Source organism: Haliaeetus albicilla, chromosome 3 (genome assembly GCF_947461875.1).
Source record: "Haliaeetus albicilla chromosome 3, bHalAlb1.1, whole genome shotgun sequence".
Lineage (NCBI taxonomy): Eukaryota > Metazoa > Chordata > Aves > Accipitriformes > Accipitridae > Haliaeetus > Haliaeetus albicilla.
In genome coordinates, this window is record NC_091485.1 from 69,059,372 (window position 1) to 69,087,082 (window position 27,711).

The following is a 27,711-nucleotide window of genomic DNA, read 5'->3' on the forward strand; positions in this document are numbered from 1 at the left end:
TTGCCAGCATTTTCCAGACGCAGCGTGTCAGGCAGAACAGCACAAAGGCAACAGGGAACAGCATCCCTGTAGAGGGATATTTCCAGCTTTCCATTCACTGCTTGAATAGTTCAAAGGTCCCGAAGTCCTTTAGACTCAAAACCCACATACCCACCTGCCCTGATGGAAGATGGGGAAGGACAATGTGACCTGCTGCAGCTCTCTCATGACTGATGGTGGCCATCACACAACCCTTCTACGACCCATAGTATTTTACAGCTGGAAACTGTATACTTCAAGGAGTAGAGGTTTGCTGCAATTTGACTTCAAGAGACTGTGCTGGGCTAGAAAGGTCTCAGCGGCAGAACTGCAAGTGCTCATTTTGAGAAGCACAGCTCAGATCCCTGCCTTGCAAAACCTCCAAAGATGAATTAGTTTCCCAGCTAAGCCACTGACAGCTATATTGTTATAAAGCCTTTTGGCAACACAAACAGTATGTCCTCAAGCATCCTTCCTGCTGTTTGGGGACTTTCTTCCCATCCGCACTCCTTGCGAGTAACTACTTGAGCAACCCTCAGTCTCAAAGCCCTGGCCTGGGAGAGGATGGAATGTTAAATCTTCCTTTACTGCACCCACAAAGGCCCAGAGCAGTCTCGGAGGATGTCATCCTGGGGCAGCAAAAAGCCTGTCCCTGGAAAAATACACATAAATTTCCACCCCAGGTCTATGCTTAGGGCTGGAGAGGAACAATGGAGGGGACTGTTTCACTCCAAACCACAGGCTTGTCTGCCCTGCCCTGGCTCATCGCTGGCTTCCTCCCACTGCCCGGAGCTGGCTGACTTTTAGAAAGACACACTTCATTGGGCTGACACCTTGCCAGAGACTTCTGAGCATGAGGCATTTGCTACGCGAAATAGATTGTGCAATTACGAGACGGCCTGGCAGCCCGTCAGTTAAACACAGGGCAGAAACATGAATCTCCCTTAACCATATATGATGCTGGGAGCCCGTGCAAGACCTCTGGTCCATCTCCTTCAGCTCCAGGAGATCAGTCTCACCAAGCATCGAAGGCCACATGAGGGCTGGAGATACGAGGGGGTGCTGCCTGTGCCCCAGCACGGCCTCTGCGACTTCAGCCTGTTCGTGTGTGACTTCTCACGTGCTGCTGACCCCATGGCACTGGCAGGCAAAGGTGAGCCTGGTCCTTCTCAGACACCAAAAGCCATCACAGAATGCAATTTTGGAAAAGCACCAGCTGCCACGTGACTTTCCCCTTTTCCATCCTGTCGTGGTTTAACCCCAGCTGGCAACTAAGCACCGCGCAGCCGCTCACTCACCTCCCTCACGGTGGGATGGGGGAGAGAAGCAGAAGGGTAAAAGTGAGAAAAATTGTGGGTTGAGATTGGAGCAGTTTAACAGGTAAAGCAAAAACCACGCATGCAAGCAAAGCAAAACAAGACATTCATTCACCACTTCCCATGGGCAGGCAGGTGTTCAGCCATCTCCAGGAAAGCAGGGCTCTGTCATGCGTAACGGTTACTTGAGAAGACAAACACCATCACTCCAAATGTGCCCCCTTCCTCCTTCTTCCCCCAGCTTTTATTGCTGATCATGACGTCGTATGGTCTGGAATACCCCTTGGGTCAGTTGGGGTCAGCTGTCCCAGCTGTGTCCCCTCCCAAATTCTTGTGCACCCCCAGCCTCCTCGCTGGTGGGGTGGGGAGAGAAGCAGAAATGGCCTTGAGGCTGTGTAAGCGCTGCTCAGCAGTAATGAAAACATGCTTGTATTATCAACACTGCAGCACAAATCCCAAACATAGCCCCATACTAGCTACTATGAAGAAAATTAACTCTATCCCAGCCAAAACCAGCACATATAATTAAAATCAGACTGTGTTTTGTTTCTCAGAGCTACCTGACTCTTCTCTCCTGCCTATCGTTAGATCCTCAGAGGGATGACATAGGTGCTGCTGTCCCGTGTGCCCACAGCCACGGAAAAGCAGCCCCAAGCCTCCTCTGCCATTTAATCAGGGAGAAAATGATCTGTAACTCTTCTGCCCCATCCCTGACCATGCTGCAAGGCATAAATCTGTTTGACTGTTACTGTCAAACAGGGTCACAGCATTGAAGTCAGGCAAGCAGGTCCATATATCACTCTTGGATTTATTAAAAAGCTCACCCGAAGCAACTCCAACTAATCATATCAACACTGCCTAGAAAACAAAACCATTCACGAACATTTAAGACATGAGAAAAGGTAGCTTTAGACAAATTTGAAGGCAGCAACTCCTCCATGCTTCTTGAATTTGGAGCCAGCTATTGGGCAGTGTTTCATCCATCACAGTGAACAGAAGAAAAACTGGAGGTGGTTTATGGAATGTAACTGCAAGGCATTTTAGGTGCCAGCAATCTGAAAAAAAATCATTACCTACTTGACTTTTATCAGTGGGCAGGTTTGCTGGCAGGCTCAGGCTGGCCAGGTAGATAGGAGATCTCCCTGGTACTCTTACACAGCCTGCCCTGCTTACGTGCATAACAGGTCTGTGCAGTCAGGGTAAGCAAACAGTTTTTTGTGCAAGATGTGTAGAAGATTAAGAGAAACTTGGGTGGAGAATTTGCATTCTGTTGCCTCAAAATAAATCTTTATCTTGGCAGACTTTATCAGGCATGTTGCTGAGCGGTCTGGAAATGAAAACTCCCTCGCAATGCTTGAGGAAAGGGCTGGAGTCTCTGGCTCAGAAAGGGTCATGAGCCTGCCCGTACCCTTGGGTGTTTAGAGCTGCCATCCCTGCTTCCTCCCACTGGGGTAAAGATGTTTTGTTCTCCACCGCTGCAGAGGTGTTTGCAGTAGCAAAAGCTCACATACCAAAAGTCGATTCCTGCAAGGAGTGTTTGGTCTAGAGAAACTGCAGTGGTAGTATCCAGGATTAATTGTGCTGTCCTCCATGGACTAGGGTTCCTACTCATGTCTTCAGGCTAAGTGGGAATTTTTGCTTTGAATGGGGCTGGGAGTGCCATGAAAGATGGTCTGGCTCCAAAATCTCTGCCCTTGCCAGTCCACCATGTCTATGGCAAAGTCGTCTTAGGAGCTGAGCATGGAGAGAAGGGTAGATGCTGCAACCACCTCTCCTCTGGGGCTACAGGGCAAATTCACTCTGCTCCTGGGGAGCCATATGTAGCCTGGGCTACATAACAAGAAGCATGGCCAGCAGGTTGAGGGAGGTGATTCTGCCCCTCTACTCCCCTCTGGTGAGACCTCACCTGGAGTACTGCATTCAGCTCTGGAGTCCTCAGTACAGCAAAGACATGGACCTGTTGGAACAGGTCCAGAGGAGGGCCACAAAAATGATCAGAGTGATGGAACACCTCTCCTGTGAGGACAGGCTGAGAGAGTTGGGGTTGTTCAGCCTGGAGAAGAGAAAGCTCCAGGGACACCTTATTGCAGCCTTCCAGTACTTAAAAGGGACTTATAAAAAAGATGAGGACAAACTTTTTATTAGGGCCTGTTGCGGTAGGACAAGGGGTAATGGTTTTATACTAAAAGAGGGTAGATTCAGACTAGATATAAGGAAGAAACTTTTCACAGTGAGGGTGGTGAAACACTGGAGCAGGTTGCCCAGAGAGGTGGTAGATGCCCCATCCCTGGAAACCTTCAAGGTCAGGTTGGACGGGGCTCTGAGCAACCTGGTCTAGTTGAAGACGTCCCTGCTCATTGCAGGGGGCTTGGACTAGATGACCTTTAAAGGTCCCTCCCAACCCAAACCATCCTATGAGTCTATGAATAAAAAATGCTGATGCTGCAAATTCATTCCAGGATCCAAATCAAATTGGCACCATTCTGTTAAACGCTGTGTCCCCTACTGCCATGTCTTCCTACCGCACCTGATCTTCAGCCTTGAGAAAGGAGTGAAACTGGGCTTGGGGTGAAGGGCAAGGCTGTGGGGAGCCCAGATGCCTGCCCTGGTGGCAGCAGCTATGCAAGGACAACATTCACCTGGGTACCACTTATCACTGAGAAACACATGGATGACTGTGACTGTGGAGATAACCTCATGATCAATTTATTTCCAGTGGGAGTAAGTAAATAAGTATGTAAATAAATCACTGTTTATATAATAGCCCTTTGTTAAGGAGGCCAGGCTTGGTATCATGCCAGGCTCAGTGAAAAAGCCCACTGATAATGTACCAAAACTTGCCAATGTAAGCCTAGTCTTAACTTTTCCTGGTCATTACGGGCCAAGGGAGCGCTCAGCCACATCTGCAGACCATGAAGCAACCAGCCCTTGCAAACTGGCCCCTCTGTGTCTTTTTCATGGGATAAAATGGAATAGGCCAGTGAAAAGGGCGATTAATTCAAACTTAACGGACAGCTCCACTGCTGACCTGTTTATGGTCCATTCCTCTGGCTCAAGCCTCAGATCAAGTATTTCCAGGACAAAATAGGAGCACCAGAACGAGAGCACTGTCCAGCCAAGCCATGAACAGTAGCAACTACGGCCAAGAGGCTGGAGGCTGCCAGGTCTCGCCAGGGATGTGCTGAAAAACAACAGTGGAAAAATAAGCTGCTGGTAGTAACGTCTTTCACAGCCTCCGACTTGCTAGAAGGTGATTTTGGAGGAGCCATACCTCTTTGCACACACTCTATTAATCAAGAAATGGCACCTCTGCTTCCCTGGTGGTACTTAATTTTTTTCCCTATATTCCAAATCCCCTTCCCCACAGACACACTGATGTTTTAAATAGCAAATATATTACTACAAGCTCTTTAAATATATGCTTTTCCTTCCTCATCCTGTAGTTTGCAATGCTGGACAGACGCGTAGGTTTAACCGGCTGGTCTATGAGAGCTTTTCTGTGGTGGGCCAATATCCACCGATGGGTTGGGATGGGAGTTTTTGTGTTGTCTTTATATAGGCCAGCACACTGAGAGCCCAAAGCTGGGGCAATGGAAAGAATAACTATGGTGAAAATCCTAAATTAAATTCACTGACTAAACATTCACTCTATCTCTGTGAATTGATCTACTTCGAAGAGTTCTTTAAAAACATCCAAGCAGACAACTGGACATATAAAAATTGCTGTTTGATTCCTGTTGACAACCTTTGATAGCAGAGTCCATGGAGGACAGAGTGCCCTTGTGGTCGGTTGACCCTGCCTGGACACCAGGTGCTCACCGAAGCCGCTCTATCACTCCCCCTCCTCAGCTGGGCAGAGGAGAGAAAATATAACAAAGGGCTTGTGGGTCAAGATAAGGGCAGGGAGAGATCATATACCAATTACCGTCAAGGGCAAAACAGACTTGACTTGAGGAAATTAGTTTAATTTACTGCCAATCAAAAGTCAGAGCAGGGTAATAAGAAATAAAACCAAATCTTAAAAATCCTTCCCCCTGCCCCTGCCTTCCTCCCAGGCACAGCTTCACTCCTGAATTCTCTACCTCCTTCCCCTCAGTAGCACAGGGGGACGGGGAATGGGGTTTGCGGTCAGTTCATCACACGTTGTCTCTGCTGCTCCTTCCTCCTCAGGGGGAGGACTCCTCACTCGTCCCCTGCTCCAGCGTAGGGTCCCTCCCACACCAGACAGTCCTTCATGAACTGCTCCAGCGTGGGTCCCTTCCACGGGCTGCAGTCCTTCAGGCACAGACTGCTCCAGTGTGGGTCCCCCTCAGGGTCACAAATCCTGCCAGAAAACCTGCTCCAGCGTGGGCTCCTCTCTCCACGGGGCCACAGGTCCTGCCAGGACCCTGCTCCAGTGTGGGCTTCCCACGGGGTCACAGCCTCCTTTGGGCATCCCCCTGCTCCAGCGTGGGGTCCTCCCCGGGCTGCAGGTGGAGATCTGCTCCCCCGTGGACCTCCCTGGGCTGCAGGGGGACAGCCTGCCTCACCATGGTCTTCCCCACAGGCTGCAGGGGAATCTCTGCTCCGGCGCCTGGAGCATCTCCTCCCCTCCTTCTGCACTGACCTGGGGGTCTGCAGGGCTGCTTCTCTCACATATTCTCACTTTCAAAAAAGAAGGATCTTCGACATTTTAAACAAAAAATTCTAGTTTTCAAAAATCTTCTTCTAGAAAATGTATAATTTATGGTAATTAAAGGAAAGGAAAACATTTAGAAGTTCAATATGAAAAAAAAAAAAAAGCTCTATTTTCACTCCTGCTAGGAGAAGGGTGAAAAAAATTACCACCTCTTCTATTTGGTTTTACCTTCATATTGGGCTGGCTATGTATTTTTTTTAAAGTCTTTCTCATTCCCCAGAGACAGTAAGAATGCTACTTTCAGGTAATCCAAATACAAAAAGACAAACTAATGATGGCAACAGCCACAGTAGAAATAGAGGCAAGCTAAAAGTATTGTAGAAGTGAATTCCTGTACATGCATTAGTTTCAGTTTTACAGGATTACAGGTGAAGATATAGGATTATTTCAGATTATAGGAGACTCTAAACTAAAGGTGGGACTCAATCACATTGACAGCAGGTGTTTTCCTAGACTGTCTATGAGTATCCAGCTCAAAAATATTCACCAAACTTGTTTCTTGGTTAAAACTGTAGGGAAACGTATGTGACTATAAATACAGTTGTTCATGTGGAACAGACTTCAAAGGATATGTTGTGAGGTACCCTGATTTCTGATATTAAGAGAGTGATTAACACACCACAGGGACCCTCATGGCATTATAATTCTAAATGCAGAGAAAGATCAGATGATAATGATAATGATAATATTGATGGTATTCCAATAAACCCTAAAATCTAGGAAACATGTTTCCATGCCCACGTGAGCATCTCTACTCTCTTCACTGGGATTCCTGCCCTGAAGCAATACCAAGCAGTTGTTGGCACTGTGAGGTTGTTAACTCATGTTCACACTGATGGGCTCCTCGTTAAACCAACAGCGTTTATCTTACAATCGATGACACCAACTGATACGGCTCTGCATTAAAGATTTATTTATCAGACTGAATTCACTCTGGAGAAGGTTTCATGACACCACAGGGATTTTCTCCTTCATTAACCTGTGATTTACATTTAGGCTTTCTCATGCTACGAAGGTGTCAAACTGCCCACAATTAAATTCAGAGGTGTTTTAGCATCTCTGCATAGTCTGGACTTGGCAGTCAGTGCAAACTACGGCAAGTACAAAAAAATACTTTGAGTTTTCCATTTACGTGCACACTTCTGAGAGTTTGGCAGCAACAATAAGTTTATAAGGCGTCAATAAATAATACATTAAAAGCCCAGGCATCATCCAGTTTCTGTGCATATGGTGACGGTCCCATTCCAGCTCTTGCCCTACATCTACAATGGTGTTGACAGTCAAGAAAGAAACGAATGATTCAGACTGCCTTTTATCCAGAGGACTGCCAGATCTTAGGTTGTCTCTGATACCTGATGGAGAGAAGTAGCTGCCCAGAGCAGGCAATATGAATATGGCCCTTTGGTGCTCCATCGGTGGCAGATTTGCTTTGGACCATGTGGTAGCCTGGGTACAGAAAAACCACAGGTTTTCAGTGAAGAAGAAATTTGTCTTTTTTTTTCTGGACTTTTAAAGTGTTTGAGAGAAACAAAGATTAGCATACATCAGAGTGGCACAGAAAAGGCTTCCCGTAATCCTGAATATGAAAATATGTCAAGAGCTGCATGCAAAATGGATTTACATACATCAGAACTGCACATACAGCCGCTCGACTGGGCAACCTGAAGTGCATTAAAAATGTTAATACTGAATTATGTGGATGCTGATAATTGAATGCTGGAGAAACATACACAGACATGCACAAAACTATGGCATCTTTTCCACTTGTCTTACTTAGGTGGTTAAATCACAAAAAGGGAGATTGGCAAGGTAGACAGCAATCCGTGAATATTTAAGGGCTTTCTGGTTCAAAGAGAAATTCAAAGTATCACTTATCCATACAGAAATAATTAGCAGAGGAAGATTTAATTTATTTAGTATTAAGATTTTCAATTCTAAAATGGCATCATACTATCAGGCATTGATTTTGTAAAAGCAGAAATTTGAACACAAGAAAGCGGTGATCAATTCAATACTGCTTTGGTCTTGTCCTCTGCAGTGCTGCCAGCCACATCCTACCTAGAAATCAAGCCATAGCAGGCCAGATGCTGGAAACATCAGTCTGGACTTATTCTTTTAGTGATGACTAAGAGTGGAAGAGAGAGGATCTCTGTCCTTGGGCTCTGATTATCGAACCAGGTCGGGGAAGCCTCTGCTGCTTACTTTTCCCCAACAATAATTTCGAACATCTGCCCAGTTGTTGGTGCATTAGAAAACCAAGAACTTTTTCTCCTGCATCACCAAAAGATAAACACCAGTCCTACACGGGCTGGTTTGGTGCTGGTCAGAAATCCCAGCTTCAGCCTTGGGGTCACTATCCTTAAGTGACCATAACCACATCAGTGCTATGTCAGCACAAACCCCACAGAGGAGCAACATCTAAAGCTAAATCCTGTCTTTGGGTTCAAGATCATGTCTCCCTTTCAAACACTGAGAACAGGAATCCCACATTCATTGCAATATCCTTTCCCTATCTAAAACATCCCTCCATTTTCAGTGGCACAGGGACGCTTTTTCTTTCTGTTGCAAGCTTTTGTGCATATTACTATTGCAATAAATGTGGCATCTCATTCCCACTTTGATGAAAAGTTTCACATTAACTTTTAAAATGGGACTTACAAAAATGTCACCACTTGCTCCAGCCATAAAGCTCCTGGCAAGTTTTAATGGGCACAGTGTTAAAAACTAACAGTCCTCAATGACCGCAGGCAGTGCAGCCCTGGGGCTTTGGGTTTTCTTTTAAATGAGCCACCAATTTGTGTCAAAAAGTTTGCTTTGCAAGTGGCAGCTACAGGATTTTTATTTGTGTTTTGCCTTTATTAAGCAAAGGAAAAAGAAAAGTCATTTCACCTTTAATTAAAACCTCTCAAGGATTTGCCAGGAACTGTATACCAAAAAAGACTTGAAAACACACTGTTCTGCTTGGCTAGGTTTTAAATAGGGTGAGATGAGTTTTTAACCTCTTTTATTACGTCTCTCTTGCTCAAAAACCAAAGTGAATGCTGGAAAATAATGACTGCATCCAAAGGGAAGTCATTACAAATAGACCTTAAATGTTCCAGAGGAGAACTGACCTATGACTTCTCATGGAGGAGATGTAGTATCAAATGAGGGGTAGCGTTGCTTTTAAGTTGCTCTAAAAGGGGACAAGAGTCCCCAGCCCCAGAAGCGTTGTCACACTCAGCTACAAGGGGTTGATCCAGTACGTGGTAGTTGTTGTTGCTGGGGTGTTCCCATCCTTAGGAAAAGAGAGTGGATACAAGGGGATCCTGTGCCTCGACAGATTCCTGGATCGCTCCTAAATCTGTTGTTTAAAAGATGAAGTTTCCAGTGACCAGCATGGCTGCTGCAGAGACATTTCCAAACTTGCAGTTGATGGAAATCATTCTCATGTTACAGCCTCTTGTATTTCGTACTTCTGAATTTCATTGACCTTGCTCTGATTTACGTGCACGGCAGATTTGGTGCATCGCTGATTTGTATGAAAAACAGCGAGGAAAGTGTGGGAGACAGACGGCGATGGGGCTCACAGTGACAGCACATGGCATACGAAGGCAAAATGATCTTGCCTGAGTTTTACAAATACATGCACTCATTTCTGTTCACAGAGCTATCAACCAGAAAGAGAGAGAGGACTGCTTACCACCCGCAGCCACTCAGCAAGGTGCAGCTCCTGCCTGACACCCAAAACTGACACGATTTGGCTTTAATTCTGGACATTTGTTCATAGACTCGTAGGATGCTTAGCTGGGTGGGGTGCTAAGAGGTTTCCTCCTGCACAAAGACGGCACCAACAAGTTACACGTAACTATTTTAATAGAAGTTTGTCTTAACTCCTTCTGAAAACAGCCAGTAGAGGAAATCCTCCTGCCTCTCTGAGCAATTTGTTATCCATACAAGACCAACCCTGGCTCAGACAATAGCAAAAAAAGCCCTTCCCCAAACTCCCATTTGAGTTAGTCTTAAAGAAAGAAATTGAAACAAGTCCAGCCTTCAGCTGAAACACTATGCTGCAAACCTTTCAGCCCTGAATCAAAACCAAAATTTTTGGGAACACCTCAGAGCATCGCCCTGTAGCATCTGTGAGCATCCACCTGCTGCTGAAGCTGCACCCCGGCTTGCACAGCGGTGCAGGGGGGCAAGAATCAGAGGAGCATTTACATTGGAAACGACCTTTAAGATCATCGAGTCCTACCGTAAACCGAACACTGCCAAGTCCACCACTAAACCATGTCCTTAAGTGCCACGTCTACACGTCTTTTGATACCTCCAGGGATGGTGACTCCACCAATTCCCTGGGCAGCCTGTTCCAATGCTTGAAAACCCTTTCGGTGAAGAAATTTTTCCTAATATCCAATTTAAGCCTCCCCTGGCGCAACTTGAGGACGTTTCCTCTCGTGCTATCACCTGTTATCTGGGAAAAGAGAGCGACCCCCACCTTGCTACAGCCTCCTTTCAGGTAGCTGTAGAAAGCAAGCGAGAAGGTCTCCCCATCTCCCCTCCGCCTCCTTTTTTCCAGACTAAACAACCCCAGGAGGAATGTCCCCCTGCTTCCAGATGCAGGTGTCCTGGGAAACAGCTTCAGCCTGTGATCCCATCCCTCACTTACAGGACAGGACACTATGCCGGCAGCAATAGGAAAAATCCCGGGATGCTGTGGGCCAGGTGGCCAAATGGGGAGGACCATGTAGGTTGAGTAAACTGCACATAGTTGTATGCCCGTAGCCTGCAGGGACATCAGGGGCTAATCTGTACCTGTGGGAAACTGAAGTGTGCTTCCATAACTTCCCTTTGTCCTCACCTTTTTACCTCAAGGTAGTGGAAGAAAGAGGAGAAGGTACAAGGAAAGAGGATTTGCCTGGATTAGCTGGGAGCAGGAAGGGTCTGGGAGCAGGTTTACTGCCCGTCTGACAGGGCTTACAGCTGGAATTAACCCTTAGATGGATCATACCGCGGCATGCAAGGAGGCTGAGGGGCATGCAAGGATCTAGCCACTGTCAAAATTTCTGGTGGTCTGAACCAAACCAACCTCCCACCATGATAAAAAGCCTCTGCTACAGCAAGGCCTGAAACAAATGAGAGGGATATCACCCCTTTTCCTCCTCATGGCTTGTATTAGAACCACAGAATCATAGAATCATCAAATGGTTTGGGTTGGAAGGGACCTTTAAAGTTCATCGAGTCCAACCCCCCTGCAATGAGCAGGGACATCTTCAACTAGACCAGGTTGCTCAGAGCCCCGTCCAACCTGACCTTGAATATTTCCAGGGATGGGGCATCTACCACCTCTCTGGGCAACCTGCTCCAGTGTTTCACCACCCTCATTGTAAAAAATTTCTTCCTTATATCTAGTCTAAATCTACCCTCTTTTAGTTTAAAACCATTCCCCTTGTCCTACCATTACAGGCCCTTGGGGATTACCGGTACTCTCTCCAACTCATCCTCTGCAAAGCAGGGCTGAGGCTGCAAAGCATCCATGGGATGAAACATGATTTATGGCTCAACCTGCTCAACAGAGGCAGGATAAAAATGGGATTTGCTTTCAGAAACAGCTTTACAAAAATCATGGAGGTGAGCTGTGTGTTTGGTGACTGGGCTCCACGGCATCATCACAGCAAACAGAAGGAATGAAGAAGTTTTTGCAGCCCACCAGTGCTACTGGGGAGGAATAAAGCCCCTTTGCTGCCCAGATGCCCATCAGCAACGTTCCCCTGCATGCAGGTGAGGTTCCTTTGGACGATACTTGCCCAAGCCCCAACAATACAGCTTTGTGAGAGCGCATGTGGCGTGGATGTGTTCTCCCAGCTCCAGGCTATCTAGCCCTGATATGTAAATCTCTTGGCTTGACAGGTGTTGCACATTACTTCAAGTTGTTTAGACATCTTTAAATGACTGTAGAAATACCAGGCTAATTAAGAAATGAAAATAGAGCTGTCTTCCTGATGAGCGGGTAAAAAAAGAAAAACCCTAATAGTCCTAGAGAAAAAAAAAAAAAATCCCTCGCAATGGCAGACTTGAAGTGACAAAATCCGGGCGGCATTTGAGGCTGCATGTTGACAACCAAGTACCAGCCATAGCACTCACTGATTACAGTTGGGGTAGTCCACTTGAGACGTTTGGGGGCTGAGTTTCCAGAAATGCTGAGCATCCACCCCTCACTGGTTTCCACAATTTTAACCACTCAACGACCTCAAGAAGCCAGAGCAGAATCCCTCAGGATTGCTGTTCCTCAAACTGAGAAACCCCCAATTTATCCCAGTTTTGAGCAACATCCCGCTTTGGGCTGAGAGCATCTCTTCCCACGTTCATACACAGACATCACACACAGCCCAGGTGAGACAGGGCTTCGCTACTGGTTTCAGAGCACATTAGAAAGGTGGCACAGAAAAGGATTTACCATCTCTGTTTCCATTTCCTGACCCACTGAGGTTGGTTTTGCTATGGGAAGGTTAACCTGGGGCCAACCCCTCAGAGGGGGAGATGACAAACGAGCTGCTTATTCAACCCCCATGACAACTCTTCACCACAAGCCTTTTTTTCCATGATCCCCCAAATACCACCATGCACAAGACATCCTGCTGCCAGCTGTGCTTTACAGATGGGGAAGGGTTGAGCGAGCCTGCAGGCATCCAACTTTTTCTCACCCTTACAGAGCTCCAGGCAGAAATGCAACATCCATTCCCGGCTCCCGACTCTGCTCCTGACTCCACTTCTTCCCTTTCCCACTGCTGCTCAGCATTTCAAATGTAAATTATTAGGAGTGGGAACCTGGAGCAGTAACAGAAATGTTACTTTGCCCTCTGCAGCCCCCTTCACGCCTCCGACCCACAGCTTTTTCAGGGCTGTGTGTTCAGCCTGGGTCTTCTGAGCACTTGTTAGGCAGCCGTCCCTGGCAGGGGTAAAAATTAGTTTAAGATGGAGTTGGCTGCTGTTCCCATCGCTCTTTGCCAAGTCTGATGCGGCCCTCAGCAAATTTCTGGCATAATGGGCCACAGTCGGATGGAAAAAGAAGCACAATGCATGCAAGGGCTACTGATAAGGGCAATTTACTTTGCAAATGCGTGGCTAGCCATCTTAACACCAAGAAGGTAACAGAAGATTCAAAGTATAAAAATTTATTTTAAGGCTTCTTTGGTCCAGTTCACATCCTTGTGCATGTGTTTGTGGCGACTCAAGGTGAGTTTCATTTACGTTCATTGCACAGAGAGTGCTGCATCCCATCGGCTGGCAGTGCACAACCTGCAGTCACAGCGGTCACCCCTCCGTCATTAATGATGGGACTTCGGGGATCCACCGGAGAGCCTGTACCCCTCCACCCCATCCCCAGCTGTGTTGGGACATTAAGCCCTATTGCTACTTCCAAAGGTGTTCATTTTGCAGTGGCTACAACGGCTCCTGCTGCAGAGCTTTCCCATTCCCACTCGCCTTCGCTGACACCAACAGAGCTGCTAATTTGAGTTACTGCCCCCTGACCACCATATGATAATCTCCATCTATATGAACCCTAGAGTTAAGGAGTCACATGTTCCTTTTTATAAGTTTACCACCAACTCAGTTTTTAAGAGCCTTGTCTTTCACTGTTCTGGACAAGATTATCCCCTGCAACTTGATTGTGTTGCTATGGCAGTAATAAGAAAAAAAGTAATTTCTTTTTCTTAAAAAAAAAAAAATCAATAATTGGTATTACTGTGTAAGGTCCCTGACATTAATTATAAATAAATGTTAGACCTACTAAAATAAGAGAGTGAATTTACGGCAGCAGGCTGCACGCTGCTGCTGCTGAAGCCTGTGCGGCTGCCACAATACAGATACAAAATATAAAAACTATTGGGGACTGCAGTTTGCATTTTATTGCCTAGGAAAATGAATGTGTAAATAGCAATAAAATGCACAATTATTTAGCACAAAGCCAAAATACTCCGCAGCATTTATAGGCTGATGGATGGCTTGCCTGCCTGCTCTAATTTACCATAAAACAAGAAAGACAAGGACGGAGGAAAATAAACAATGGCTCCTGTCAATATGATTAGCTGCAAGATGCCAGGTGAGAGCAGCCGGTCTCCGAAGAACGTAACACTGCACCGCTTCAGCTGGCTTTTGCTTCGGTAATTTAGCCCAGATTGCCGTGCCGCTTGGCAAAGGCAGCATCGTGGGAGCTGAGTGGAGAGGCTGGGATTGCTGCTCCTGGGGGCTTTATGTGCCCATCCCTGACGCCTCTGGCAGAAGGATGGAGCAGCCGCTCGAGGTGGGGTGAGGGCTTGGTGCCGGTGGCAGGAGGAAGGGGTTATTAGGCAGCCTTGTAAAAGATCGCTTTCTGGACAAGAAAAAAGCTTGCTGGCGCAGAAGTCAGCAGTCAGCTGTCAGGGGCATCACCCGTGACATGACGAGAGGCAGGGAGAGCCTAAAAAAGACTCGGGGGAAAAAAAAAAGGTAAAAGTCCTTCAATGCCATCTGTTAAAAAGCAAGGAGAGAGAGGTGGGGCGGGGCGGGGGGGAGCATTTGAAACACTTTATGGGATAAAGCAAACTGCAGACAGAGAGCGTGTTACCAGCTGGCTCACTGGCTGCGATTCAGCGACCCGCGGCGACGCCTGCAAAGGAGCCGCGGGGTCCCAGGCTGGGTCCTGGCGGCAGCAGCCAGTTTGCCCAGCAGCCTCCACCTGCATCCAGGAGACACCGTGATATTGTCACCCACCCTATTCAAGAGCATTTTTGAGTGTGATAGGGGGACATATTATCAACTCAAGATTTTTATTTGTTTTCTAGCTGTGTATCTCCATGTAGGCGTACAAGCCCAAATTTCACATACTGCCTTTCTCTGGGGCAGAGAAGCCATGTGCATCTACTCACATTTGCGCAACCCCTTTTAGGTCACTAAGGCTGCAGAGACGTGAATCTGGTGCTTAGTGTGATGCTACCAGCAGGTTCCTTATGCAGACAGTGGTGCTCCTGCAGAGGGTAATGTAAATCCCCTAGGGATGATGGCGCAGGTGAATGGAGGTAGGTAAGCACTTGGGTCGCTCCTCACGAACAGCTGGGACGAGAGCCAGGACGTGCAGCTCAAGCCCGGCGTTGGGACACGTGCCTCGATCTCACACTTTCAACTCACACTTGTAATTTCCAAGTTAAATTCCTCCACTGAGTGACTGTGGCGCAGGGGCTCGCTCCCTCCATTGGCAACGTGGGGAGCCTTGCCTTCTCATTTACTGGGCTCCTGATTTAGACATCAAACTTAAGTGCCTAAGGAGAGGCAGTGCGAATAACCCAGAGTGCAGGGGAAGGTTACATTAGCTGACAACAAACACAGAGATTTTTTTCACTGCTGGACTTAGTGTATTTTGAGCCTGCTCCAAGTTCACATACAGCCAGCTGAGTCTTCCAAGTGATTTCCACCAGCCGTTTTATCTAAAAAGTCCCTTTTTTCAAAATTCAGGATGAATCTTAAGATCGCTGCTGATTACAACAGTGGACATTACATTCAGGACAGCTCCTATATTCAACAGAATGGGGACCAAAAATACAAAGTAACAGAATGGGGACAGGCGCTTTCTATCCAGATCTACTCCATTCACTTCAATGTAAACTCCAGAAGCAGGTCCTGCAAGAAGGATTTTACTCTAGCTAGAGCAAGCGTCCTGTGAAGGATGCCTGATGTGGCTTCTCAGACCTGGTTCAAAGCACAAAGCCAACAGAAAAGCTTCTAGCAACACATGCCAGGATCTTTAATCAGTTACCAAGCTGCACCGTAGAGTCAAAAGTAGAATGCTAAATACCGAGTTCTACCCTTCCCCACACATTTACCTTTATAAGAGGAAAAAAAATCAGTAATCATCAGCATGACTGCCTACTTGGATTTGAAAGCCGATAATAAATAGTACATCCGTCTTTTAGTTATTAACATAACTAAGCTTATTGCATAATATCTGCTTATTTTTTGGAAAGCAGCCCTTTATACCTGTCCTGGCAGCACATTACTGAGTTGGCAAGAGGCAGGAGCTTTTGAGTGAGTAAGAGAATTTCTTCAGATCAAACTCACTTGCCAAAATTTTGTCATGAAAGTCTGGGTCACCAATTACATAACTTTTTGAAAGAGAAAGTCTCCTTGACTTAAAAGTGCCTTGTTATGGTCCCCTTGACCAGCTTCGCTGTAGCTTCCATTTCATTTGGCTGTGTGTGATGCTTGCAGTTTATTTATCTCACGATTACAAAGACAATTTTGGTAGAGAGGACTCCTCTGCCAGATCACACAGTCAGAGTGCTGAGATGACATACCTCCTCCCACCTTTTTTTGCTCAGGACTAAACCTGTTGCTCCAAACACGGGGTTAGACTCTCAGAAAATGGTCCACGACGGTGATCACCCTGCACCCGGTGCCGGTTCTGCTCCCTGCATCTGGAGGCTTGATCCTGGACCACGCAGAGGATGAACACCACAGAATACCCTGACTGGGCTTGAGCCCCAGGACATCTCATCCGTGCACCACCAACATATCTGCAACAGCTGATGAGTTCCTGCAATGTTTTGATGGCTTCTCTGCTGTTCTGTGCTGGCTCTTGATAAGACAGACTGGTGGTATAGTCCGAGTAGCCAATCCCACTGTGCCTGTCATCCAGTGTTTATATTCCTTAGTTTGTCTCATAAATAGCCCAATTGCTGGTCTTGGAACAATAAATCAGCATTTCAGAACTTGCTTTTGCTTCCATGCAGTGCTATCAATCACATCCAATATATATTTTACATTGCTTCCTGTGGCGGGTTGACCCTGGCTGGATGCCAGGTGCCCACCAAAGCCGCTCTATCACTGCCCCTCCTCAGCTGGACAGGGGAGAGAAAATATAATGAAAGGCTTGTGGGTCAAGATAAGGACAAGGAGACCACTCAGCAATTACTGTCATGGGCAAAACAGACTTGACTTGGCGAAATTAGTTTAATTTACTGCCAATCAAAAGTCAGAGCAGGGTAATGAGAAATAAACCCAGATCTTAAAACACCTTCCCCCACCCCTCTCTTCTTCCCAGGATTAACTCTACCCCTGATTTTCTCTACCTCCTACCCCCGAGCGGCACAGGGGGACGGGGAATGGGGGTTGGGGTCAGTTCATCACACGTTGTCTCTGCTCTTCCTTCCTCCTCAGGGGGAGGACTCCTCATTCTTCACCTGCTCCAGTGTGGGGTCCTTCCCACGGGCTGCAGTCCTTCAGGCACAGACTGCTCCAGTGTGGGTCCCCCACGGGGTCACAAGTCCTGCCAGAAAACCTGCTCCAGCCTTGGCTCCTCTCTCCACAGGGCCACAGGTCCTGCCAGGACCCTGCTCCAGCGCGGGCTTCCCACGGGGTCACAGCCTCCTTTGGGCATCCCCCTGCTCCCCCGTGGACCTCCCTGGGCTGCAGGGGGACAGCCTGCCTCACCATGGTCTTCCCCACGGGCTGCAGGGGAATCTCTGCTCTGGTGCCTGGAGCATCTCCTCCCCCTCCTTCTGCACTGACCTGGGGGTCTGCAGGGCTGTTTCTCTCACATGTTCTCACTCCTCTCTCCCAGCTGCTATTGTGTACCAGGTTTTTTTCCCCTTCTTAAATCTGTTCTCCCAGAGGCACTACCACTGTTGCTGATGGGTTCAGCCTCGGCCAGCAACGGGTCTGTCTTGGAGCCGGCTGGGGTTGGCTGTATCAAACATGGGGGAAGCTTCCAGCAGCTTCTCACAGAAGGCACCCCTGTAGCCCCCCCCCACTACCAAAAACCTTGACACTCAAACCCAATACACTTCCCTTTGACTTAACCATATCATTGTACAAAGCACAGCGTTGCGGGGGGAGAACACCACCAGCATGCATCTGAATATGAACAGTTACAAGATTTTAGAGTTTAGGGTGTTGTGCTGGATCTGTATCTCTGAGCGGAGTTCTGAAGTTTTTATGAAGACAACAAAGCCCCTGCTCCATGCCTTGGGATGCCTTAGCCCTCTTGTGCTCATAAAGCTGATAGAAAGAAAAAGACCGAACACATTAACCTTTCTGACTCTGCTTAGTCTAGTTTTGTCCCAGCAAGGGAGAGTCAACACTACAGGAATACATTAGCACAACAAATAAGGCACTAGTTGGCACTTTAAGTGGCTCCTAACGTCCCTCCACAACAGTGCAATGTGCTGTCATCATGACAAGCAAGGCACCAGATGCCTTTATTTTTAATTGCACTGAAGAGAGACGGTCTTATATCGCAGGCTCTGCCCAAAGGCAAGACTGGTCACAGCCCCTCCCCAGGCAAATGCTGCTCCGAGATGCCCTTTTCCTGCGCACTGAAAGATGTTTCTAGTTCATAAATTCATGGCGTGGGTTCAAATGTCTCCCAGAAGCTCTTTCAGCCACAGCCACAAATATGGTTTCGCTCTTCAAATGCTGCATTGGCAGCAAAATCAAAGCTTTGCCACTGCTCGGCTGTTCCAGTTTGGAAACAAATTTTTTGGCTAAGATTTCTCCAGTCAACCTAATTCCCACTAGCCATGAATCGCAACGGTCTGCTCAGATGAAGGCAATAGTCTGAAAGCTTTGTCTACAGAGAAGTAACCCCTTGATTTTGGTGCTCTTATGAGCTTTTCCTCAAAGGTGAATTTCTCTACGTGAATCACTTAGACAGAACCATTCTCTCTTCTGGATTGCTATTGAACTGTCTAGGAGACAGCATTTAAATGCAAGAAGGCAAAACAATAGTATTGACTGTCCTTTGTCCGGGTTTATTTAATTCTGTAAAGCAAACAGTTTGTGTGAAATGCATTCCTGGTAATAAAATTGTATTGCACATTTGCTTATAGAGGGTCACCAGGGAGAGCAAATGCGCCTGTACTCAGCAATAAATGTTTGATTCCGTGTTGCACAGCAATTATTCAAAATGAGAGAGACTATTGGATCCAAGAGTGCTGCCCTTTAGGACTCAGCCTGTCAAGTTGCATTGCTCTGTGCTTTTTATCCAAGTGGATTTCATCTCCACAGTCTTATTGCTGGGTGATGCTCAAGTCTTTAAATCCAAGTTGCACCAAGCTTGAAAAAAAAACATTTGACTACCAGACTGCCCTTTCTTTGTTAAAAGGAGCATTGCTTTTTCATTATTATTATTTATCAATAGAGAAGTAAAATTTAAAATGCATGGATAGTTTATTCTGAGAGGACAGGGAAAGACAGAGATTTCAATTTAATCACCCCTAAAATTGCTTCTTCCCTAGCTTTAAAAATGCTGTAGCTTTAGTCATCAAGGGGAAGTTAAGATGCTATTATATATCTATTTTCTCTGGGTTTTGTACATACTTCGGAAATTTATCAGGAATCTGGTATTTTTCTGTCTTCTGAAATTAAACAAGAAGTCATTAATATCTGTTACACAGACATCCCCCTATAGATACTTTCTCAACATTTATTACCTATCTAGCCTTGCACTTGATGATAGACTTTTACATATTGCTCAGCAAAGAGAAATATAACGAAATTCCACAGAGCTTAAGCGCATGCAGAGATGTGTGCCGTTTCCCCTTAAAGTAAGATTTAATAAAAGCAGTGTGCCACCTCAACCCTGACCAGATAATCAGTCAATGCAGCTCTGAGTAATATCTTGGAAAGTCTGAGCCTACAGACAATTACAGACCACTTAATCACAAAATTTAATCAAGATAATAATTAGGTGCTGCATCCTGTTTAATGCACAAGGATGTGAGCCTTCCAGCTCCCACTGCCAGATCGGAACTGAACACAGGAATGAGGGAAAGAATGAGTGAAGTCAACAGACTATATCCTTGATGACAGAGGAAAAACTAAACTCAAACAGCTTCCCAAATCCTTAAGAAGAACTCCAACGCTTTGTGCCAGTTGAAAACCCAACCCTACAAGATTCCTTCAGACATCTATTTCTTCAGAAGACCAACTTATTGTTTTTTATTTGACCAGGCTTGAGAGATAAAGCTCAGGGTCCTGGCACAGTAGGTACTCTACTGATGCTTAGTAAGCACATTTTGCTCAGATAAACCTTGCCCTGCAGAATGGACAAGGACGGAAAGGAAAAGCTCTATCAAGTGACTTTTTCAAGGTCAAAATGAAGAATATAAATCTGCCAGTCATCTTAGCCACTGTACTACACTGCCTCTGTTGGATCAGCTTTGTAGGTCTAAGCAAAGAGTTATAAGACTCTGTAGTTAATAAATTTTTTGAAGTACCTCATATTTACTGTAAGCTAAGCAAAGTCACTTTCTGGAATAGATGCTGTTAAGAGGATTCTTCCATATTTTCCTCTGACTTCAAAGTGCCATGTGAGTCTCCTTGTTAGAGCTGAGTGACATCCACACATTACTGAGCTGGAGAAACAGCGGCAGCAGCAATGCATCTGTAAACATTAAAAAGCCCAGAAACATGAAGGCTTGGAAGAGGAGTGGAGGGGTGTAGAAAATGGACTAGACGACCCAGAAGGTCACTTTCATTTCTAAATTCTACAAACTCTCTGGGTTAAAAATCAGATGAAAAGTAGATCTTTTTTTCTTTACACCAGTGCTATGTTATAGGTCGAGAGTAATTAGAAGGTCACAAGTGACTATATGTGCTCTGTCTGTGCAGAGAGAATGTGTCCGTGACAGGGTGCTAAACACTGCCTTTGCAAGTATGGGAACGTTTTAAAGATCTGTTGGACGGCTTCATTTATATTAAAGTTCATATTAGTCACAGTGGCTGGAAATCAGGTGCCAAGTCATTTGAAACAACATCTCAATGTAACCTATGTGCTGTCTTTTCTTCTGCTTACGCATGGTTTGCTGTGAAAGGAAGAGGGGCAGAAAAACCTAGGAAAGGTGCATACTTTCATTGCACCGAGACTCCACCTCTCCCATTGTGGTGCTGAGACCAGTTTGCACCAGCTGGGGATACTGGTGAATATTTTAAATTCAAAAAGTGAGTAGCTTCTCATAGGGGCCAGCAGAAAACCAACTCTACAGACTGACAGGGAAGTGAAATACTCTTTACACATATAAGACAAAAAAAAAAAAAGAAAAGAAAAAGTAGAGCTGAATGATGATAACATCTCAATCTTCAGAGCCACTGTTAGCTGTGATGAATCCCTTTTGTAAATGCAGTGTCCTGAGCTGCAAATACTTATCAAGAGTGTTATTATCAGCCACTGTGAGGCTGGCTGAACAAGAATTCCCACTGTATTTTAATGGCTGCTGGCCATATCCATCAAAAAGGGGACTCTAACAGACATACAGTTATCATTGTTCAAATTTTAATGAATATATGGCATTCCCATTCATTATTTAAGTGACGTTCAGATGCAGTTTCTGAAAAAAAAAAGTCAAAGCTGCCTCTTCATAAATGTTATTAGCTACAAATGCGCCTTTAATAAAATATTACACTGTGTGAAAATAAAGTGTTGTACTGATAATCAAAGGAAAATGAATAGAAGGAACTAAAATCCACAGCAATACAGCCTGAACTCCTCATTCACTCAAAAAACTCTTTGATTTTAATGGACAATTTCTCAGAGCCCAGCACAGGAATGCAGGGTCAGGCCCACTGGGCACACACAGGCACAAGAAGCACCTTCTCCACACTCCTGTGGCTCACACGCAGACTGCTCCTCGATTATTTGAGTCGGAACAGGTCTATCTGTGGTCAGTTTGACCACAACTCAATAATACTGTCTGCAAATCCAATATACATGGCCCTCTGGACAGCTTTACATTCATTATCCAACTGTTTGGACCGCACACTTTGGAAAACACTCTGTAAATTAGTGTTTGGGCTGTTAAATGTGGTTCAATGCAGTTAAAGCTCTGCTTTTCTCACGGGTGCTTGTGTGTTTTGATAAACTTGTGTGCTGAGGTATCTCAAGTTAGGCACTCAGAACCGAAACATCCTAAATCTAATCAGGTTGCAAATGCTGGCCCCAGACTGCTTGCTACCCAAGCCAGGAAGCAGCTATTTATTTTCTCTAAATTAATCCCAGCTCAGCAAGACACTTAAGTGAACATCTAACTTTATAAAGACAGAGTGGGTTTCCCACTCACTTAAATGATGCAGATGCAAATGCTCTGCTGAATCAGGTTTATAAAAATCCAATAGCAGTCAGTAATAAATACTGTGACATACAAGAGCACTCTCTGCTCCACAGCCAGGAGGTTGGAGCGCACTGCTGGGCTCTGTAACGTAGTGTCCTCACCAGTGCCATGGGACTGCCTCCGCTTCGCCGCATCCCACTCTATTCCCTGGGCCGAGAGCCACACGCACTCCTCCTCCTCTCTCTGTCTGGGAATAAGATATGTCTCTGTATTGAAGGTATCTATTATGCAAGATTTATCTTGGGTTTCCCTGCCCCGCTCTTCTAACCATGCATTTGAGATGAAAATACTGTCAGCGCCTAGGCTGGGTGTCTGAAGCAAGAGGGCAGAAGCAGAGACGATTTACTTGCCAGAGCAGAAGGCTTTCTTCTGCAGCAACTTTCTATTAAATTGGCTTTATTTCTACCAGGATAAAAGACCAAACCGACACTTCACTGGAGCTGGGAACCTGCCCCCACTAACAATATACATGGAGCACGCCAAAGACAAAGGGAAAACCAGTCCCTGCTAAACCTGGTCAGCTCTGATAGACTCTGCTCCAGGAAAGGGTCAGAGAGACAACAAGAAGAGACTTTAGTCTCTTGTTGCCTCTGGATGCCTGCATGCAAACTTGCACATCTAACCCTTCCTAGTTAGCAGCCCTCTTCCCACACTGGCTCCTAAACTCTGCAGGGACTTTGTCTTAAAGGAAAAAAATTATCATTATTATTATTTAATATATAATAATAATTATTATCGTAGTAGTAGTAGTAATGTTCCCAGAGGTACCAGGGGTGATGTCCCTGCACATTGCAGGAGTATGTATTTGCCATCTACCTCATGGCCGCGCACAACAGGCACCCAAAAATCAGGCATTCCTGTGTCTGTGCTTCCTTGGGGTCTCCACATTGTATGTGTTGTGCCCAACACACATGGACAAGGTGGGCTTTTGCAGAAAAGTCAGCCACAAGATCAGATTTGTTGAGAAGGAGACTGAGGTACATCCTTCCCACCGCTGAGTGCTCTGCTCAGGATCTCACCTGCAGGATTAATAATCTGCGCCCTGAAAGAAGATAGCCAGTACTGCTTGTTGCGTGGGGTTTTTTGGTGGGGAGGAAGAGCTTGGGAGGTACTTTTGGGTAAAGGTTCAAGGTGAGGGATCTGGAACACAAGAAAGGTAGCTTCCTTGTGGCTTGAATAAGGCCTTCAGAAAGGCATGACTTCATCCACATACAGGTCCTGTGGAAGATCTGGCCCTGACTGATGTATGATACATAAATGATACTTAGTGGCTGAAGGAAAAAAAAACCACCACCCTCTAACATTAGCCAGTTTAATAGCTTTAGGAGATGGACGATCAGCATCAAGAAAGACGGGGCCATGGAGTGATGCTCGAGAGCAGAGCGCAGTTTTATCAGAGTAAATCTGGATTAATTCAGCCATTTTTGGTTCATACTCATCCCAGAGAAACACACCAGTTTCTCTATGCATCGATAATGTTTTTTTTCCTACACTTCGGGTAAGCTCTTCACAGATACCCACCATTTGATCCTGAAGGTTTGACTTCGTAAAGAAGATGCAGTGGGAGGTGGTTATCCTCCAGCCTGGGTGGAATCTGTCACTGTTGTCATTTTAAAAGGCGATCGTGAGAAGGCATCTCACCCAGGCTGCAAGAAACAGCATCTTAATCTTGAAACTCTTTCTGTTCTGCAGGATTAGTTCCATGGAGCCAGAGGTAGGAAGCACCGTCTCCACTGCTGCTCCTTGGGTAGAGTTAAAATGCTCTCCAAATCATACATTTATAAGCAAGGTAACTTCTCAGTGCCTTTGCTAGATTTAAAAATTAAAATTAAAGCTTTATTAGGGGCTAAGGGTCAGGCATATACCCAGCCAACTAGCTGGCAATGTCTCCACCTGGAACAAAGAGATACCAAAATAAACTTTTTTAATGAGAAGGATGGCGAAAAGCCAAGCCGAAGTTGCAGAGGATACCTCATTAAAGAAATTGATAAGCCTAAGTCAGGTCAATCTGTTTAAGTAACTCAATGGCTTCAGTCAGATAGGAATAGATCTGTTTAATTTGCCTTCAGAAAAGCAGCTGCACAGTGGGAGCGGAGGAGGAGACCTCGTAGGGAGCCATAAGCTTTCCATAAAAGTTGGTAATCATGCGGGAAGTCGCATCTGTGGTTTACTCACTTGGAAGGGAGACATCTCACACAAAGTGAGCTGAAACAGTTGTAGGCAGCGAGAGCAGCCACACACGAGGAGTGGATCTGCATTCGGCAACATGTGCTAATACCGTGGGATCTTCCCTGCGCAGCCACAGCCTGTACGGGGAACACAGGGCCGACCAAAAGAGCCAATCTGGCAAATGCAAAAAATTAAATCGAAGGCGTGAGCCAGAACCTGATTTCTTTTTACACCTTTGCAGCACTAAGAGAGCTTCAGCAGGAAAAAGCAAGCTCATTTTCTGCTGGAACAAAAAGCTCAGAATATGGTTCTGTTTTGAAAGTCAAGCCCAGGGGCCCCAAATGGGAAAATAAATTCTTGCGGTTCGAAAAGACTGCCCTGTGAACTAAACAGCATTGCCTGGCCTCCATCAGGATGTCTGCTCTGCTTATATTCACCCGTGCTGACGGCAGGGTTATCACTTACTTCAGGATTTCCGTGATGCTGAGAACAGCACAGGCACCAGTGTGCTGTGCATCCAGGCTGGAAACTGCCAGCAGCCGAACAGCATCTTGCTAATGATTGCTGCTTACAGGGCACCGTATCAGCAGTAATTAGCAAACCGCTGCTAAGCTCGGAGATCTCATTTGCAGGTATCCGGGTGACCTCACTGATATGACTTTGGGGCTTATTTCACCATTGACCAGAAAAATAATATCTTTAAGTAATTGCATGGTCTGGGAATAGGTAAATAAAAACTTTGCTTCAAAAAAATTAAAATATACCCAAGGCTGGTTTTATCGGGCAGATCTCAGCAGCAACACAATAGGAGGTTTTGTCATGCTTGGACTTAATCTACCTTTTAGAGATGACGTATAATAAATTATCATAATGATTAAGAGCCAAACACAGCGTAAATGGAGCCCCTATCACCCAGGCTTCAAGCAAACATTAAGCTTTATAATGAGTGTACACAGTCATGAATAAGTATGCCTCTCAGGCTTTTGTTTCGTGCCGGCACACCCTGAGGGGTTTGGTGCAAGTCAGCAGCCCCAACCGTTAAATAACCTTCAGTCAGGCCTCAGAAATCAGGAGGTTTTGAATTCTTTGAACAGACCTTCCGGTCTCAGCACTGGGAATCACACCTCAAAGCTTCTCCTGCTAGTAAGAAAGTTAGAAAACAACTTAAAAGGTGAAGGAAGAGATGCCCACATTTCTACCCAACCTGAAAAGGAGGCGTTTTGGGGAAACACCATTAAGATAATCATGACAACATCATTAATCTTATCAACACAGCAATAAACACAAGACTAAAGCCTGCAGCTCCAATGTCAAAGTGAAACCCATTTGTCTGGAACTGAGTAGATTACTTTTTACCCTGGAAAAAGGTACTACATCCTGATTGAATGCTCTCCTGATTTTCCTAAAGGGACCATGTTAGGCACATATTTCACCAGGGATGTGGGGATCCCAGGGGTCCGGGCCACTTCTGCTAGACCAACATCACCTGCCCTGCTCATGGCATAGAATCATAGTATCATAGAGTGGTTTGGGTTGGAAGGGACCTTAAAGATCATCTAGTTCCAACCCCCCCTCCCATGGGCAGGGACACCTTCCACTAGACCAGGTTGCTCAAAGCCTCATCCAGTCTCGCCTTGAACACAAAACAAGGACCCTCCAATACCCCACCACACACACAAATGTTGTCCCCTTTGGGATGAAAGGAGGCAAACCCAGGAGCTACACAGGTTGGAGGGATGAGGATATTTTAGCCAGATTTTGGCTAGATGATTACTATAGACATTAAGCTGTTCTCCTCTGGCTGGATTTATTGTTGACTCAACAAAAGAAAGCACAGAGAGCTGAGTACCTGCCAAGCCTGTGCAGAGCAGTTGCACCAAATGAAAAAAAAAAAAAAAAAAAGCCAGCGTAAAATCAGAGGGAAGTCACAGACACTTGTGTTCTCTTACACCTGCAAACCCAAAGCTAACTTCCCTTTTCTCTCAATGGAAAACCTGCAAATGCAGAGCCTTCAGAGAAAACCAGCCCCCCCCCACTGTGAATACTCAAAATGGACGTTGAAAAATACCATCCCCATCGCAAACTTCACTTCCTGAAGTTGAGCATATTTTGATTCACCTTCTCCTAGCAACTTGCAGTTCATCTTCTAGGGGATATGAATGATAAAGCAATGAGAAGGGGGAAAAGCAAACCTGACACATGCCCACGTCCCCAAGACAGCCAGCTCCAAGCAGGTGGACACAGCAGGAATCACTTGCGTCTCAAGAGCGGCGAGAGATGGGTGAGCTGGATCTGCAGAGAGCTCGGGTTAGTCAAATGACTTTTTCAGGGCTTTGTGCCAGAATGAAGCAGAATGAAACAGAGATAATCTGCTGAAAGAATGCCCCATACAGCAGGGGAAGAGCCAGATGCTTCCTGTGCATGACATTTCAGGGTAGCATAAGATACATATCAGGACACGGGTTCAGCACGGTCATCAGCAGCAGGTCAGAGGGAGAAAAAAAAAGTAAAAAAAAATTGGAATATGACAATGCAAAAGCAGAACTACAGGGCAAGTGCGTAGTGCTGGGAAGTTATCGCTCCCTGAGGTCTGGCGTTGAGAAAGGGCAGCGGCCAGAGCACCGGAGAGCCATCCCAGTGCAAAGCTGCACGCAGGCGGATAGTAATCCGGGGGACTGTGCGAAACCAGATATTCATGAGTGCTTCAGCACAAACCTTGGAAATAAGCAAAGCATCACTGCGAAACAGACTGAGCATTCCCAGCAACCTGACATGCAACTTTTGATTTAAAAGCTACCAAAATTTAAAAAAAACAAAAAAAACAAAAAAAAACCCAGCCTGCTAAAATGGCATAGACTAGAGGTTTGTTTGGTTTTCTGGAAGAATCTGTATTTCGAAAGTCTGTCTAAGGATCATCCATGACAGTCATTTTAGACCTCAAAAGAACTGCCTGCAACTTAGTTGTTGGTTTGGTTTTTTTAACACAGTTGCCTAATATTGGACATTTAAGGAATTAAGCAAATAGTGCCTCTAGCAGACATTGGGCTTTCTGTGGTCAGACTTTTCAGTTACATCATGTACTCTTTAGCAACATCTTTCCTTGCCTCCAAGTATTTCTGTGTCTCAGAGGATTTTAGATCACATTGTATCTAAGGCTGTAGCTGTCCAGCTAGTCACAAATACTCAAAATATTATGAGTTGAACACACAGAGAGACACAGAGCAGAGCACCGAGCGGCAGAGGTGTGATGCAGAATTACAATCCAAAATCTTCTGAACGAGAATCATGTTTTCACATCCCACAGCTGCATTTGCAAGGCAGTGGTGCTTTTATTTCTCTACAGAATGACCAATATTTTTAGCTTTATTCTTTTACATATTTAGAGAACAGAAAAGATGTTTCTCTACTA

General features: G+C 45.7%; 1 protein-coding gene across 2 annotated transcripts in view; it reads right to left on the reverse strand.

The window, feature by feature from the left end:
• Positions 1-27,711, reverse strand: part of ST3GAL1 (ST3 beta-galactoside alpha-2,3-sialyltransferase 1) — a 76,458-nt gene that overhangs the window by 27,301 nt on the left and 21,446 nt on the right. The window contains exon 1 of one of the 2 annotated variants that reach the window (XM_069780101.1): positions 26,495-26,606. The exons of the other annotated variant lie outside the window; for it this stretch is intronic. The gene's annotated coding sequence lies outside the window, so the exon portion shown is untranslated. Of the gene's footprint in view, positions 1-26,494; positions 26,607-27,711 lie in introns of those variants that run through there. 2 annotated transcript variants of the gene reach the window in all.